This window comes from Rhinoraja longicauda, chromosome 8 (assembly GCF_053455715.1).
Source record: "Rhinoraja longicauda isolate Sanriku21f chromosome 8, sRhiLon1.1, whole genome shotgun sequence".
In the NCBI taxonomy this organism is placed as follows: Eukaryota; Metazoa; Chordata; class Chondrichthyes; order Rajiformes; family Arhynchobatidae; genus Rhinoraja; species Rhinoraja longicauda.
Genome location: NC_135960.1, coordinates 46,518,826 through 46,533,948, shown reverse-complemented (window position 1 = coordinate 46,533,948; position 15,123 = coordinate 46,518,826). Strand labels below are relative to the sequence as shown.

The 15,123-nt window shown below is 42.0% G+C and overlaps 1 protein-coding gene across 7 annotated transcripts in view; it reads left to right on the top strand.

Moving 5' to 3' along the window:
• pkp4 (plakophilin 4) overlaps nt 1-15,123 on the top strand; it is a 132,305-nt gene that overhangs the window by 10,051 nt on the left and 107,131 nt on the right. Inside the window, exon 1 of one of the 7 annotated variants that reach the window (XM_078403847.1) lies at nt 5,491-5,580. The exons of the other annotated variants lie outside the window; for them this stretch is intronic. The gene's annotated coding sequence lies outside the window, so the exon portion shown is untranslated. Of the gene's footprint in view, nt 1-5,490; nt 5,581-15,123 lie in introns of those variants that run through there. 7 annotated transcript variants of the gene reach the window in all.

The following is a 15,123-nucleotide window of genomic DNA, read 5'->3' as shown; positions in this document are numbered from 1 at the left end:
TTATCACATACACCATCATGAGTAATGTGTATAGTAGATATTAATTCCATTGCTGATTGGCAATAAAGATGGTCATCTACAATCACATTCCCTTTCCCTCACAACCAACTATTTTCCAACCACATTTCTATCTCCTGTCCTTGATGGGAATTGGTAGTGATTTGGGGGAAGAGGGGAGAATACAATTGCAGTCACACCTTTTTCAAGTCCACTGAAAATTACACTTTCAAATTCTAGCTGTGCAATGCTTAGCTGTGTTCACTGTTCCGTCTTACTATAGTTTCACACTAACTATTCCATCTCTATCTTTTGGAATCTAGATCAGTACTCTCCACCTAGTCTACACTGACTGAGATAACACATGGTCTGTATCCTCCTTGCTCCATGCCGGTTCATGTCTAAACGCCTCTTTAAAAGTAGGTAGCTTCTATCACCTGCCCAGCAAAGCATTCCAGGCATTTACAACTCTTGTGTAAACGAAAAATTCTTGCCTCACATCTTTTAAACTTTTCCCCTCTCGTCTTAAACTTTCTCCCTCTCACACTGCACTCCTTTGGAAATAGACTCTATGCCACTCATAATTCTACAGGATTTTGTATATTTCTATACTTCTATCTTTTCTAAAGGAACTGCTATTACCTTAAGAATGAAATCCAGAATTTCTCCAATGATAGATGGAAATCTTTTTGAGTAGTTCTTTCAGATTGTTGCTTCACCTCCAGACTTTTGTTTCTCACCCCTTGAACATGAGCCTACCAGATGAATGCCTATCCCTCTAATAGTTTCAACCTGAGACAGCATTTGAGCATCTTGGAGCAATGTCACAAATAACATTACTGTGAGCAACTGTATATCGTCAATCTATAGAATTTTTCCTTGTACCACCTTTTCTTAAGCTAAGACAATCCGAGAGCCAAAATCCCACCTGGTTGCCTGTTTGTTGATGCTGGTCATTTGAAGTAATTTTCTTTTCAATTGCTTTGCATATTGACTGCTACTTTTTGTGTACAACACGCAAGCGTACAACATTGAAAAGAAGATTGGACCTTTTAAATATTGTATCACCATATAAATTTGGCAGTACACCCATTTCCAAAGAAAGGGAATCTAAATCGTATTCAAAGACTGCATTCATGAAACATTTTTAATTTTAATTACCCAAACTGATTTATACCTCAACAAATATTGATACTTTAAATGTTGAAAATATTAATAACCTAACTTCTGCTTGGATTGTAATGAAACAGTTGCAAGGCAATATTTCTTGTTATTTGAAATGTGTGGAGTTTTGCCATTTTTAAGCAAACATGTAAAACTTGGAATTCAATCAGTAGTGCATTCAGTCACTGGTTTTAAAGGATTCACTAGTTTACAATTCAAATTATATCCCCAATTGTTAAAACAATACAAATTTTCTACTACCACTACCTACCTCTCCCCCTTCTGCCACAACCAATCCCATATGCAACTTCAAATTGCTTGGTTTTGCTAGGTCATTTGACTCTGACCAACCCAAAAGGTTTCAGTATTATTTGGAAACATTGAAAAATTTTACCTGTTTAACATGCGACTCATCTCTCCAGTGCCATCAAAGACTAGTTCCCATGTGAAGCGTTTCGACTTGAAATGTCACCCATTTGTTCTCTCCAGAGATGCTGCCTGCCCCAATGATTTACTCTCGCATTTTGTGTCTATCTTCAGTGTAAATCAGCATCTGCATGTTCCCAATAGCCTGCAGGTTAGGAATTCTGAATATAGTCTATGCAGTTTACAAGTGGTTGACAAAGTTTGGGAGCGATATAAATATACTTAGAACAGGTAAAGCAATTTTGCCCCCATTTTTAATTCAAAAAAATACAAATGTAGGTTTTTCAAGACTCCTTAGATGTACATCCAAGATTTTGGGAAAAGAAATGTAGAAGGGAATGAGCATTTCTTGTACGGAAATTATACAAGTTCAGATACTTCAGTGACTTGAATTGAAAATTCACCAAATGGGCTGCTTTTCTTATGGTGAAAAATTGCCTCCAAACCTTTCAACACGAGAGCCACATTAAATGGCACATTTTTGCGGGCTGTAGGAAAAAATATAGAGGTGTGAGTTATATTAATTTAATGAACTCAAAAACATTTAGACAAGGTTATGTTAGATTAGATTAGGAAAGGTTAAACTAGGTTAGATTAGGTTAATTTACATTAGGTTTATATTGTAACAAATAAATAATATTCAATTTTTTAAAAGAGCTGGAAATATTGGAATGTATATTTACTGTAGGTATAGATTATTTATAAAACAGAAAATACAGTAACCACCACTGGGGGGGGGGGGTGAGAGGGTAGGGGCCAGAGAGAGAGAGAGGGGGGCAGAGAGAGTGGGGGGGGGGAAGAGAGAGTGTGGGGGGGGGGAAGAGTCGGGGTAGAGGGAGCAGCAGGTGAGAGTGGGGGGAGGGGAAGGGTGTCAGAGGGTCTGGTGAAGGAGCGCCTCCACTTGGCGGGGGCTGCTTCCTCTCTCTCTCTCCCAGCTCCAACGAGATCTGTGCCGCTCATCCACTCTCTTCCCCGGCCACGTGTCCCTCTAACGCAGAGAAAGAAGAACAAACACAAGTGTAGTTGTTGTTCAGAAGCCCCGCATCCCCGGGGTGAGTGGCGGTGGCGGCGGCAAGGAGGGAAGATTCACTTGTGTTTGTTCATATTTCGCTGTGTTGGAGGGAGATGGGGCTGAGGAAGAGAGTGGAGCAGCGGCACGGATCTCGCTGGTGCTGTGAGAGAGAGAGAGAGAGAGAGAGCGAGGGAGCAGCCCCGGCAACTGGCGGCACTCCTTCACCGGACGGACCCTCTGACACCCTCCCCCTCCCCGTGCTCCTGCTTTCACCAGCTGTTCCCTCGACGCTGACTCTCACCCTCTCTCTCTCCCCCCCCCCCCGGGTGATTGGTGGCGGCGAGGAGGGAAGTTTCCTTGGGTTTGTTGTTTGCGAGGGGGCGCTGCGATCTCTTGCCTTGTCCCGGCTTCGGGTCGGTGGCGATCTGCTCTCCGGTGAACCTCCACCGGCAGCTTCTACCTCCAGTCCCCGCTGCTCAGAGCCTGCCGCGCTGGCCGTATAAAATCTCATGGCGGGCCGGATGTGGCCTGCGGGCCATAGTTTGGAGATCCCTGCATTAGACGACAAAACAAAATAGATTATAATCAATACTATGGGATCTCCTCCAACTAATGCATCACCATTTTGTATACCCCAAGGAATGTGCATACCAGCACCATGCCCAAGAATGGCTCTGAAAGTAAAACGCATTTGGCATCCTTAGCAATTTAGTATAATTATTAAAGTTCCGGAAAATGGATAGAGAGGGTAGGTGATTTTTTTTTTTCAATTGTAAATCTTTTTTTCTCTCAAGTTGTTGTTTGTCTGATCTGCTTTAATCTCTTCATACCACATTTGCTGCTGGTCTATCCATCTCTTGATGCTCAAACTAATTGCACTGATCAATCAATTAACAAAGATCTATCACGTTTTGGATATGGGCTAGAGGTCTTTTAACCTTTACACATGTCCCTCTAGAAACGGGTCTGGAAATGTATATTGAGCAACTACAATGTTTTGCTTTTTGGGACAACATGCTGGATCTCCAAGAATATATGTAGTTTATTGCCACTAATCAATTGTTGCTGATTTTTGGTAGTAATTTGGAGATGAGCATCAAACCTTGTATGTGAGGAATTTACTGAATTATTGAAAGATGCTGAACTGAATGGATTGTTATTTTGCTCGATACTGATCATAGAGTAAAAACTGGTTGTTAATTTCAAGGCGTGCCATTAATCCCATTCTAGAACATGACCTTTCATGAACGGAGGGATTTTTGGTAATTTATTTATTGTCACAAAATTGTAACTACATGGATGACTAGGTCCATGCAATTTGCGATTTTGGGGCAAGTCAGAACTATTTAAGCTAGATGTAAACTCCAAGTTGTGTGTTGTGCTACAGTAATACAAATTCACCTTTATGTTCCCATGAACTTTTCAATCATTTAAGCATGGCACGGTGGCGTAGCGGTAGAGCTACAGCCTTGCTGTACTAGAGACTCGGGTTCGATCTGGACGGGTGCTGTGTGTACAGAGTTTGTACATTCTCCCCCTGACTGCGTGGGTTTTTGTGAGATCGTCGGTTTCCCTCTACATTCCAAAGACCTACAGATTTGTAGGTTAATTACCTTGGTATAAATGTAAATTGTCCCTAGTGTGTGTAGGATAGAGTTAGTGTGCGGGGAGGGGATCGCTAGTTGTTGTGGGCCAAAGGGCCAATGCATTCATTGCAGTGATTTGCTTAGTCTTTCTCTTTTGGCCCTTCTAGATTCTGTTCTGCATTGCCTGCTTTTCTGCTGATTTTCAGGAACAGTGAAAGCCTCTCTAAATCAATCATTGATTTTTAGATACAAAAAAGGACAAGGACAAGTGCAAGAGTAACTCAATCACACAGCATCTCTGATGAAGATGGATAGTGATGTTTCGGGTCCTGATGGATAGTGATGAATTAGAGTCCTGATCCAAAACATCACCGATCCATGTTCTCCAGCGAAGCGGCCTGATTCACTTTTTTGTTAACCAGAATCTGCAGTTCCTTGTGTCTCCTTTTGATTTGGTTACAGTTGGAAGAGTGACTCGGGGGATGTAAGGCAGCAAGATGAATTTCACAGCCTAGGGGGCTACTCCAGAACATGTCTTGTTTAGGTTTTGGACTCATTTCTGAAGGACACTTAGTGAAGCAAAAATATTTAAACACACCTATTCTGACCTTTATTAATTCTGCTGACTTGCATGTCGACCTATTTTTCTGGACTATTTTGGTGATCTGCTGATTTTGCATCTTCTGTAAAGCATTTTCGCCAACTCCAAGGTTGTACTGTCATAGCTAAAACAGCTGGATAGATTAAATTATTAGATTATTGTCATATACACCAGGATGCAATGCAATTTCTTGTGTATGTGGAGCTCACAGAATAAACAGTATACATACAGTAATGATGAATACAATGATGAGTGCAAAACAGCAGAATGGTGCAAGATTGCAGTACAAACTCTAAGTAGTGCAAAATAATATTAAAGTACAATAACTGGATAACCAAATGAGGTAGAGGTAAGAGTGTAAGAAAATAACTGCAGATGCTGGTACAAATCGAAGGTATTTATTCACAAAATGCTGGAGTAACTCAGCAGGTCAGGCAGCATCTCAGGAGAGAAGGAATGGATGACGTTTCGGGTCGAGACCTGAAACGTCACCCATTCCTTCTCTCCTGAGATGCTGCCTGACCTGCTGAGTTACTCCAGCATTTTGTGAATAAAGAGGTAAGAGTACTTGGCTGCACCTCTGGGAATGGGATATGAAAAGGGATTGGTTCAGCTATCTAGCAGTGGGGAAGAAGCTGTCTTGAGTCTGGTTGCCCAAACTTTCAACGTACTTTACCTTCTCCCACAAGGTTAAAAAAGAGAGAAGGGAATGGCCAGAGTGATATTCATCCTTGACAATACTTACAGCCTTCCTGGAGCAAAGCACCGTGAAGATGAACTGCATGTCCAAGCAGGTATCAGCTCGGAGCTTGCAGAAATGTTAAAATGTCTGTGATGACTTGGCAAATTTTATTAACCTCTTAAACTTATTCTCTGTTTGCTGGGCCGCTGTTTCTAACTGTGGTTCTAATGGTGTATTGGGTATTTAAAAAAATTATAATGATCATTATGTTTCTTACCATCCAAAAGCGTATAACAATAACATCAGTGTCACTTATGTGACTAGATTTCTTTTATGCATTATTAGTCCTTTGCACTAGTGATATATTTTGTCTTAAGATGGTATGTTTCTGGAGGTGAATTTTGTTCTGGACATATGTGCTGAATTAGTGCAGTAATTAATTTGACCGTATAATGCATTTGTATTGCATTCTTGTCCATCACTTCGGTGCAAACCAGTATCTGCAGTTCCTTCCCACGCATCTGTCCTTCCATACCTGGAATGTGACTGCAGGTATTAACATGCAGCTCTCAAGTTTGAAATCTCCAGTTCAAGCCTGCTGTTTTTCCAAGAAATACTGTAATTGTGCTTGGAAGGTGTGGAAAAGTTGGTTCATGCAATTTTTGGTGCTAATGTCACTCAATTACAGCAATCTTTTCTAGAAACAAGGAACTGCAGATGCTGGTTTACACAAGGACACAAAGTAACTCAGCATGTCAGGCAGCATCTCTGGAGACTACATGGATAGGTGACATTTTGGATCAACCTTTCAATCTGATCCAATTTTTTTCTAGGGTAGACACGAAATGCTGGAGTAACTCAGCTGGTCAGGCAGCATCTCGGGAGAGAAGGAATGGGTGACGTTTTGGGTCGAGACCCTTCAGACTGATTTCAGGGGAGGGGGCGGAACAAAGATAGGATGTAGTAAGAGACAGGAAGACTGGTGGGAGAACTGGGAAGGAGGAGGGGATAGAGAGGGAAAGCAGGGACTACTTGAAGTTAGAAGTCAATGTTCATACCGCTGGGGTGTAAACTACCCAAGTGAAATATGAGGTGCTGGTCCTCCAATTTGCGCTGGGCCTCACTCTGACGATGGAGAAGGCCCAGGACAGAAAGGTCAGATTGGGAATGGGAGGGGTAGTTGAAGTGCTGAGCCACCAGATCAGACTGAGGCAGACGAAGGCAGACTGAGTGGAGGTGTTGAGTGAAACGATCGCTGAGCCTGCGCTTGGTCTCGCCGATGTAGAGAAGTTGACATCTGGAACAGCGGATACAATAGATGAGGTTGGAGGAGGTGCAAGTGAACCTCTGCCTCACCTGGAAAGATTGTTTGGGTCCTTGGATGGAGTCGAGGTGGGAGGGAATAGGACAGGTGTTGCATCTCCTGCGCTTGCAGGGGAAAGTACCTGGGGGGGGGGTAGTTTGGGTGGGAAGGGATGAGTGGACCAGGGAGTCACGGAGGGAACGGTCTCTGCGGAAAGCAGAAAGGGGTGGAGATGGGAAGATGTGGCCAGTAGTGGGATCCCGTTGGAGGTGGCCGCAATGTTGGAGGATAATTTGTAGTATGCAACAGCTGATGGGGTGGAAGGTGAGGACAAGGGGGACTCTATCCTTGTTACGAATAGGGGGAGGGGGGAGCAAGAGCGGAGCTGCGGGATATTGAGGAGACCCTAGTGAGAGCCTCATTTATAATGGAAGAGGGGAACCCCCGTTTCCTAAAGAATCTGGCCATCTCCGATGCCCTAGTATGGAACACCTCATACTGGGCACAGATGCGGTGTAGACGGAGGAATTGGGAGTAGGGGATAGGGTTTTTACAGGAAACAGGGTGGGAAGAAGTTAATTCAAGATAGCTATGGGAGTCAGTAGATTTGTAGTAGATGTCGGCCACCAGTCTGTCTCCTGTGAAGGAGATAGTGAGATCCAGAAACGGTAGGGAGATGTCGGAGAAGGTCCAAGAAAATTTAAGAGCAAGATGGAAATTAGTGGTGAAATTTATGAAGTCAGTGAGTTCTGCATGGGCGCAAGAGGTAGCACCAATGCAGTCATCAATGTAGTGGAGATAGAGTTCGGGGATAGGGCCAGTGTATGCCTGGAACAGGGCTTGTTCGACGTACCCTACAAAGAGACAGGCATAGCTAGGGCCCATGCGAGTGCCCATAGCTACGCCTTGGATTTGGAGGATGTGGGAAGAGTCAAATTAGAAGTTTGAGGGTAAGAACCAGTTCTGCTAGGCAGAGGAGAGTATTGGTAGGTGGAAATTGGCTGGTTCTGCGGTTGAGGAAGAAACAGAGGGCTTTAAGACCCTCATGGTGGGGGATGGAGGTGTAGAGTGACTGGATATCCATAGTAAAGATGAGGGAGTGGGGGCCTGGAAAACAGAAGTTATTGAGGAGACGGAGAGCATGTGAGGTGTCTTGGACATAGGTAGGGAGTAATTGGACCGGGGGATAGGATGGAGTTGAGGTAGGTGGAAATTAATTCAGTGGGAAAAGAACAGGCAGAAACAATGGGTCTGCCAGGACAGTTCTGTTTGGATTTTGGGGAGAAGGTAAAATCGGGCTGCCTAGGGCTGGGGAATGATAAGGTTGGAGGCTTTAGAGGGCAGAGAGCCGGAAGTGCTGAGATCAGTGATGGTGTTAGAGATTAAGACCTGGTGCTTGTCTGTGGGGTCATGGTCCAAGGATAAGTAGGAGGTGGTGTCTGAGAGTTGTCGCCTGGCCTCAGTCCGGTTTAGGTCAGTGCGCCAGACTACCACGGCACCTCCCTTGTCGGCGGATTTGATAACTAAGTCGGGGTTGCTGCAGAGTAAGCGGAGGGCTGCACGTACAGGAGGAGAGAGGTTAGATTAAGTCAGGGGAGTGGAAAATTTGAGGCGGTTGATGTCCCACCAGCAGTTAAATGAAAAGGTCTAGTGAAGGTAGATGGCCAGCTGGAGGAGGGGTTCTGCTGGAGATGGGAGAAGGGGTCATCACTAGGTGGTGAGTACTCCTTCCCATGGAAAAAGGCCCGGAGGCGGAAGCGACGGAAGAAGAGCTCCATATTGTGGTGGACCCGGAACTCGTTGAGGTGGGGGCGGAGGGGAACAAAGGTGAAGCCTCTGCTGAGGACAGACCATTCGAAATCAGAAAGAGAGAGGTCAGGGGGGATGGTGAACACACAGCAAGTGTGGGGGTTGGGGTCGGATGAAGGCAGGCAAGCAGATGAAGGCCGAGGAGATGTCTGGTGGGGAGGCGATGTCTGGTGGGGTTTTTTCCTAGTGTGCTTGCCATAGAAATATCAAATGTGATAATAGTCTCGGTAGTTTTAGTAAAGCTTTTTGAGATGTTTATAGATTTTTCGTGACAGTCGTGGATGCAATCCACAACTGTGGTAGAAATCTCATGTTTTATTCATCAAGAAAGACTTTAATACAAGACTTGCATTTAGTATAAACGCTAAAGATACACAACGTATTATAAGCAAAATTGGTCTCTGAACCACATGAATAAACAGGATGGTTGAGTTAAATACATGATCAAAAGGGGTAGGTTTTGAGCAGCGGGAGTTTAAAGATAATTTTCGATTTTTGTCCGAGACAGCTGAAGGGCAGCAAACACTGGTGCGGATTAAATCGATTGTCCAAGATACCTGAATTGGACGTACGCATAGATTTAAGCCTTATGGGGATGAAGGAGGGAACAAAGTCAAGAAATGAGTTGAGTCTCTTTACTGCAGGTGCATTGTGGCATTATCAACTTTCAGAAACTTCTCATTCTGGCTTTAGTGAGTTTACATTTGGAAGTTGTCAGCGTGGATGGAAATGGGGAAGGGGGGGGGGAGGGAGCGGAAGATCCAAAGGCGAGGCTGTGAACTGATAATGGTGTGTGAGTAGGTATATTGGGTAATTGAAGGGTTTATTTTCTTATCTACAGCTGTAACCAGATAAGTGCATTGAACTGTCTAATGCAAGAATGTTCCTCCACAAGGTAAATACCACCGTATCTGTGCTGACCATCAAGTACCCATCTAGTCCTGTTTTATGGCACTTGGCCCATTGCCTTCTATGCCTTTGATTCAACTGCTTATCCAGACACTTGTTAAATGTTGTGAGAGCCTCTGCCTCCACCACCCCCTCAGACACCGTTCCTAATTCTAGCCTTTGGTTAAAATAATTCTTCGTTTGATCCATTCTAAATCTCCAATTCTTTGCCTTAAATCTTATACTCCATAGGGTTTACACTTTTTTTGCCCCTCCTAATTCTGTATACCTCATCTATGTGTACCTTTTATTTCAGGTTTCCAATATTTCAACTTTTGGTGCTTTTTGATAAAAGATTTAGTTTTAATCATTACTAATGAGCAAACATTTTCACATTATTTTTGTGATGGAAATAAGTTGTTGATGAAACAGTTGAAGGTGGTTGGGCATATGATATTCTCCTTGGGAACTCTTGTGCCAGTGAATGGTCAAGTCCACACAGACCTGGACTCAGAGGGCCATAGGGCCAGTTTCTGTGCTAAATCTGTCTATGACTCAATAATCTAGGTTGAGGTAATTAATGTTCAGTATCCTCTTGCTTTGAGCTGGTACGTCCCAGTCAGTTGGGAGATTTTTTTATTCTTGATTGACAGACATTGACCTATGATGATGTATGTTGTCAAATAAACCAATTGCAGGCACTAATTGCAGGAATTCCCCTGTGGAACTATGAATTAAATTATAGACTGTAATAATATTTGGAACTGTGCCTAGTGAAAACCAAATTGAACATTTGATAGCCAGTTCATTGGTAAAGTAAGTGCTTCTTTAACACAATTAACAACAGATCTTCCATCATTTTACCATTGACTAGTAGGAAACTAGAATGCTCATTAGCTATATTGAATTTGTTCTGCTTTTTCAATAGGATGCAATTGATTCATTTTGCATTTTGGTTAAGCCCTATTGTAACTATACTGGAACAAAATTTGTGGAGTGAATTAAATTTGATGAATATTAACTTCTGCTGTGATAGGAGAGATGAAAGAACAATCCATACGGCACTGAGGGTGGTTACAAAAGCTTTAGCTTGTTTGATTGTAAGATTAAGGTTTGTGGCAGAGTTCTCTGTTGGGCTAGGTGGATGCCCTTTTGCTAGATGTACAGGTAGCCCGTGCATTATGGTTGTTTTGGCTACAGTTGCTCTTGGAAAAGTCACGAGTTGAACTTGAATTTTGCTAGCATGCAGTCTGAAATGCAGAATAATATTTGGTCTCATGGAATCTGCAGATAAATTAATACAACATGAAATACATATTTTGTCTACCTTCATTTTTTGCACCCCATTTCTTGATGTATGTGCAGATGACGTGGCTAGTAAGTTTTGTAGTGCAGTAAGTTCATTTTGCTGTTTAGGTTTTTGCTGTTGGTTTTGTCAAGAAGTTTCTGTTTTGACCAGCCATCAGTCTGAAGAAGGGTCTCGACCTGAAATGTCACCATTCCTTCTCTCCTAGATGCTGCCTGACCTGCTGAGTTACTCCAGCATTTTGTGATAGTTTCTGTTTTATGTACATTCAAGATGTTTTAAATATAGCCAGAAAGATTAAGTGCAAGTTGTTATAACTCAACTGTAAGCATTTGGTTGATGGACATTGTAACCATCCACCCAAAGTACATAGCACGTGAAAAAAGACACAGTGCTGAAGTAACTCCGGATTAATCAGAATCTCTGGAGAACATGGATGGGTGAAGTTTTGGATCGGGAGACTTCTTCAGACTGGAGTTCAGTCTGATGTTTGACCAGTCTCAAGAAGGGTTCCGATCTTAAATGTCCTCTCTCCATGTTCTTCAAATATGCTGAGTTACTCTAGCACTTCGTCTTTTTTTGTAAATCAGCAACTGCAGTTCTTTGGGTTTACTAAATATGCAGTGCTGCTCTGCTATATTTCAATGTACGTCAATGGTAGGGAGTATTAATTCATTCATTGAGAGAAATGGTTAAATATTAGTCAGACGTTTTTTGTGTTTGACCTGATGCTGTGAAATCTGATGTTGAGGATGAATGGATGTGTCCAGGCGGTGGTGCAGAATACAGCTGGGAATTTTAATAGAGAAGTCAGGGACTTAAGGGCCCTGAGCTGCAGATCAGGCAGAATAGGATTTTATTCATTGGGGTGCAGGAGGATGAGGGGTGATGTTATAGAGGTGATAACGATCATGAGGTCTTTTATCCAGAGGACATGGATTTAAGGTGACAGGGGTAAGATTAAATAGAATCCTGAGGGGCAGCTTTTTCTCACATTGGGTGGTGGGTATTATAACATTTAAAACACATTTGGATAGGTATATGAATAGGAATGGAGGGAAATGGGCCAAATGTAGGCAGACAGGACTAGTGTAGATGGGGCATCTTGGTTGGCATGGACAAGTTGGGCTGAATGACCTGTTTCCATGCTGTATGACTCTGATTTGTAAGTTGTGTTTCTATCCTTATAACTGTGTCATGTGGATGCCTATTTAGTCAAAGGAAAGCTCTCTCAATTTAGACACCAGTTTCCAGATATTTTTGAGGAGGCTGGAAATCGACTAACTCTTTGCAGAGAAAGAATAATTCAGAATTTTGGGGGGAGGGGCATTAGTTTTAACATACTATATAACGTAATTCAAGGCCTTTTTTTGCTGTCAAATGATTTTTTTCCTGTGTAACTAACTGCCTATGGTAATCTTAATGCAAGTTGCTTTTGATTTTGATCCATTTTAATCTTTAAGTGTTTATTTCCAGATATTGCTGATTAAAAATAAAAAAATAAAGCAACATTCCTAAAAACAAACTCTAGAACCTGTGTGTTCTGATCAAAGTTGCTTCAATTTTTTATGTTTATTTGCTCGTGTTAAAGGCGGAAAGCTTTCAATCGGAGCTGTCATATTGCACCACCCAGCTGATTCCACGTATACACTGAAAATGATAACTGAAATTGGGTGCCGGTACTATTTAATTAATGCAGCAATTTCAATGGCCGAATAATTAAGCCAGTAATTATTTGGTTTCTCACCATTTTATAACCACTACCAAGGATGTGTTAAAAATTCTCTCTTAAAATAAAGGACAAACAGAGGTGCTTGGTTGTGGTGGGACTTTCGATGTAATTATATACTTCAGATCTCTGTAGGGCAACAAAGAATAATGTAATGCATGAACCTGATGACTTTTTCCATTAATTTCCCCAAGAAATTTAAGTTGCTGTGGTTCAAGCAATTTGCTTTGGCAAATTTAGAGTGTTAAATGAATGATAAATGACATGATACAGAAGGCGGCTGTTTGACATATCATGTCCACTCTGGTTCCCAGCAGATCATTCTCATGAACCTTATTTCCTTGTAGCCCTGCAATTTATTTTCTCCATGCCAATCAATCCTTTGATGCTTTAGCCACTTACCTACACTGGGTGTAATTTACAGATGCCATTTAAATTACCAACATGTCTTTAGAGCAAGAGATTGGAGCACCCAAGGGCAATTCACTTGATCAGAGATTCTCTTTATTGTACACAGATTCAATATCAAAATTCAACACTGGTCACTGAAACTGGAATGCAGCAGCACTGACCACTGTACCACTCATATGTTTTATATTTTGAGAACTTCCTTTGAATGGGAAGTCAGAACAAAAACATTGGTTATTTAATGGGCACAACATCATAGATGCTCAGCATCAAACAAAAATAATAGAAAATGGTAGCTTCTCCAATGATGAAGGTAAGGTTGATGTTTTAAGGCATAATCTTCCATTGGGAGTAGTTTGGAAAATAATACAATTTGTTCATGATCTTTCAAATTTGAATAAAAGTCCTGATTTTAAACAGTTCTGCTAAATTTTCTTTGTCTTTCCCGATTAAAAAAAAATCATTTCGTGATCTATGCCAAGAAAATGTGATTCTTTTTCTGAGAACCAATCTTGGCTGTGTGTATGTACGCACTGGAAATGTAATCTTGTAGTACTAATCTTAATTTGCCTATTTGCTGGATGTAATTGCTGTCTATTTCTTTTTGGCGTTCCATCTCTTAATGCTGAGCAGACAACAGGAAAAATCTTCTCGGGCAGGGCCTAAGCAAACGCTCAAAATGCAGTCTTTGCGCATAGACACTTTTTTGTGTGAAATTCATAGCCCATAAAGAAATCCATTATCTGGGCTATCACAAGGTAGGAAGAAGTTATAACCTGCTCAACCGAGAAATTGGGAAAAGTAATTTTGTGGTCCAGATTGCTTATTACTGCAATCCAAAGCGGTTTATCAATTTGTTAAACCAATCAGAACAGTTCAGATGCTGTTGTGTAACTGCTGCCTAAGTCTTCTGTTCTGATTTCATGGCTTGAATAATGAACCGTATAGTGCAGCCAACAGGCACTCTGAGCAACCTAAATGTTCAGCAAGAGATCTTGTACAAGATCTGTTAAGCTGCACAAGTCCTCTTAAGCGATGGAAACTTCCTCTAACTATCAGCAAGGAGTACCTTGGCTGTGCGCTCATTCCTCTGCTCTAATCATTTTTACCCAAGATTGTGCCGTCAGGCACAGTTCCAACACCATGTTAACTTTGCCAATGACACCACTGATAGACGCGTTATAGGGTGTTCATGAATTAATGTATAGAAGGGAGATTGATTATCCGATAGAATGGTGCTAAAACAACAACTTTGGTCTCAATGTAAGCAAGACCAAAGAGCAGAGTGTTGACTTTAAAAGGGGGAAGCAGAGGATCCACGATCCTATCTTCACCGATGGGTTGGTGGTGGAGGGAGTCAACAACTTCAGGTTCCTGACCATCCATATCTCTGAAGATCTATCTTGGATCCAGTTCTTTGAATAAAGAAAACCCATCAATACCTGCTCTTCCCTAGCAGATTGAGGAGATTTGGAATGTCATTGAATGCCCTCTTGAACTTCTGCAGGTGTACGGTAGAGAGAATATTGACTGGTTGCACCATGGCCTGGTTCGGCAACCCAAAAGCCCAGGAACAAGGAGATTCAAAAAGTGTTGGGCCCCGCCCAATCCATCAGGGGTTCTAAATTCCCCACCAAGAGTCAAGAGTGTTTAATTGTCACTTGTCATATGTACTGAAAGGGAATAATGAAGTTCTTACTTATAGCAACACAACAGATATTCTGTAAACTCTACTTTGTACCCTGTAAACATGATAATAACGAACAAACAGTAGTTCAGTGTGTATATAAAAACGTCAAACAACCAGTAATGGTGTAAAGACAAAAATAATGCCTCCCCGTCTGTGTAGATTGGAACTATAGGAGGTGCTGCCTCAAAAAGGCAACCACCATCATCAAGGACTCCCACCTCCCTGGCCACACCCTCATTTCACTCCTGCTATCGGAAAGAATGCATAGGAGTCTGAAAACCATGATGTCCTGGTTCAATGTCCACTTCTTCGCAACAACCATCAGTCTCTTGAGCACTGAAAAAAACTAATCTATGAGCTACGAACTGCCTTGGTTGCATCAAGGACTTAGGATTTTTTGAACTAATATTAGGGTTTTTAATTAATTGAATTTGTTTATTTTGTTATCTACAAGTATTGTGTTTATAGGCCTGTTGTGCTGCTGCTGGTAAGAATTTAATTGTTCCGTTGTCGGTACATATA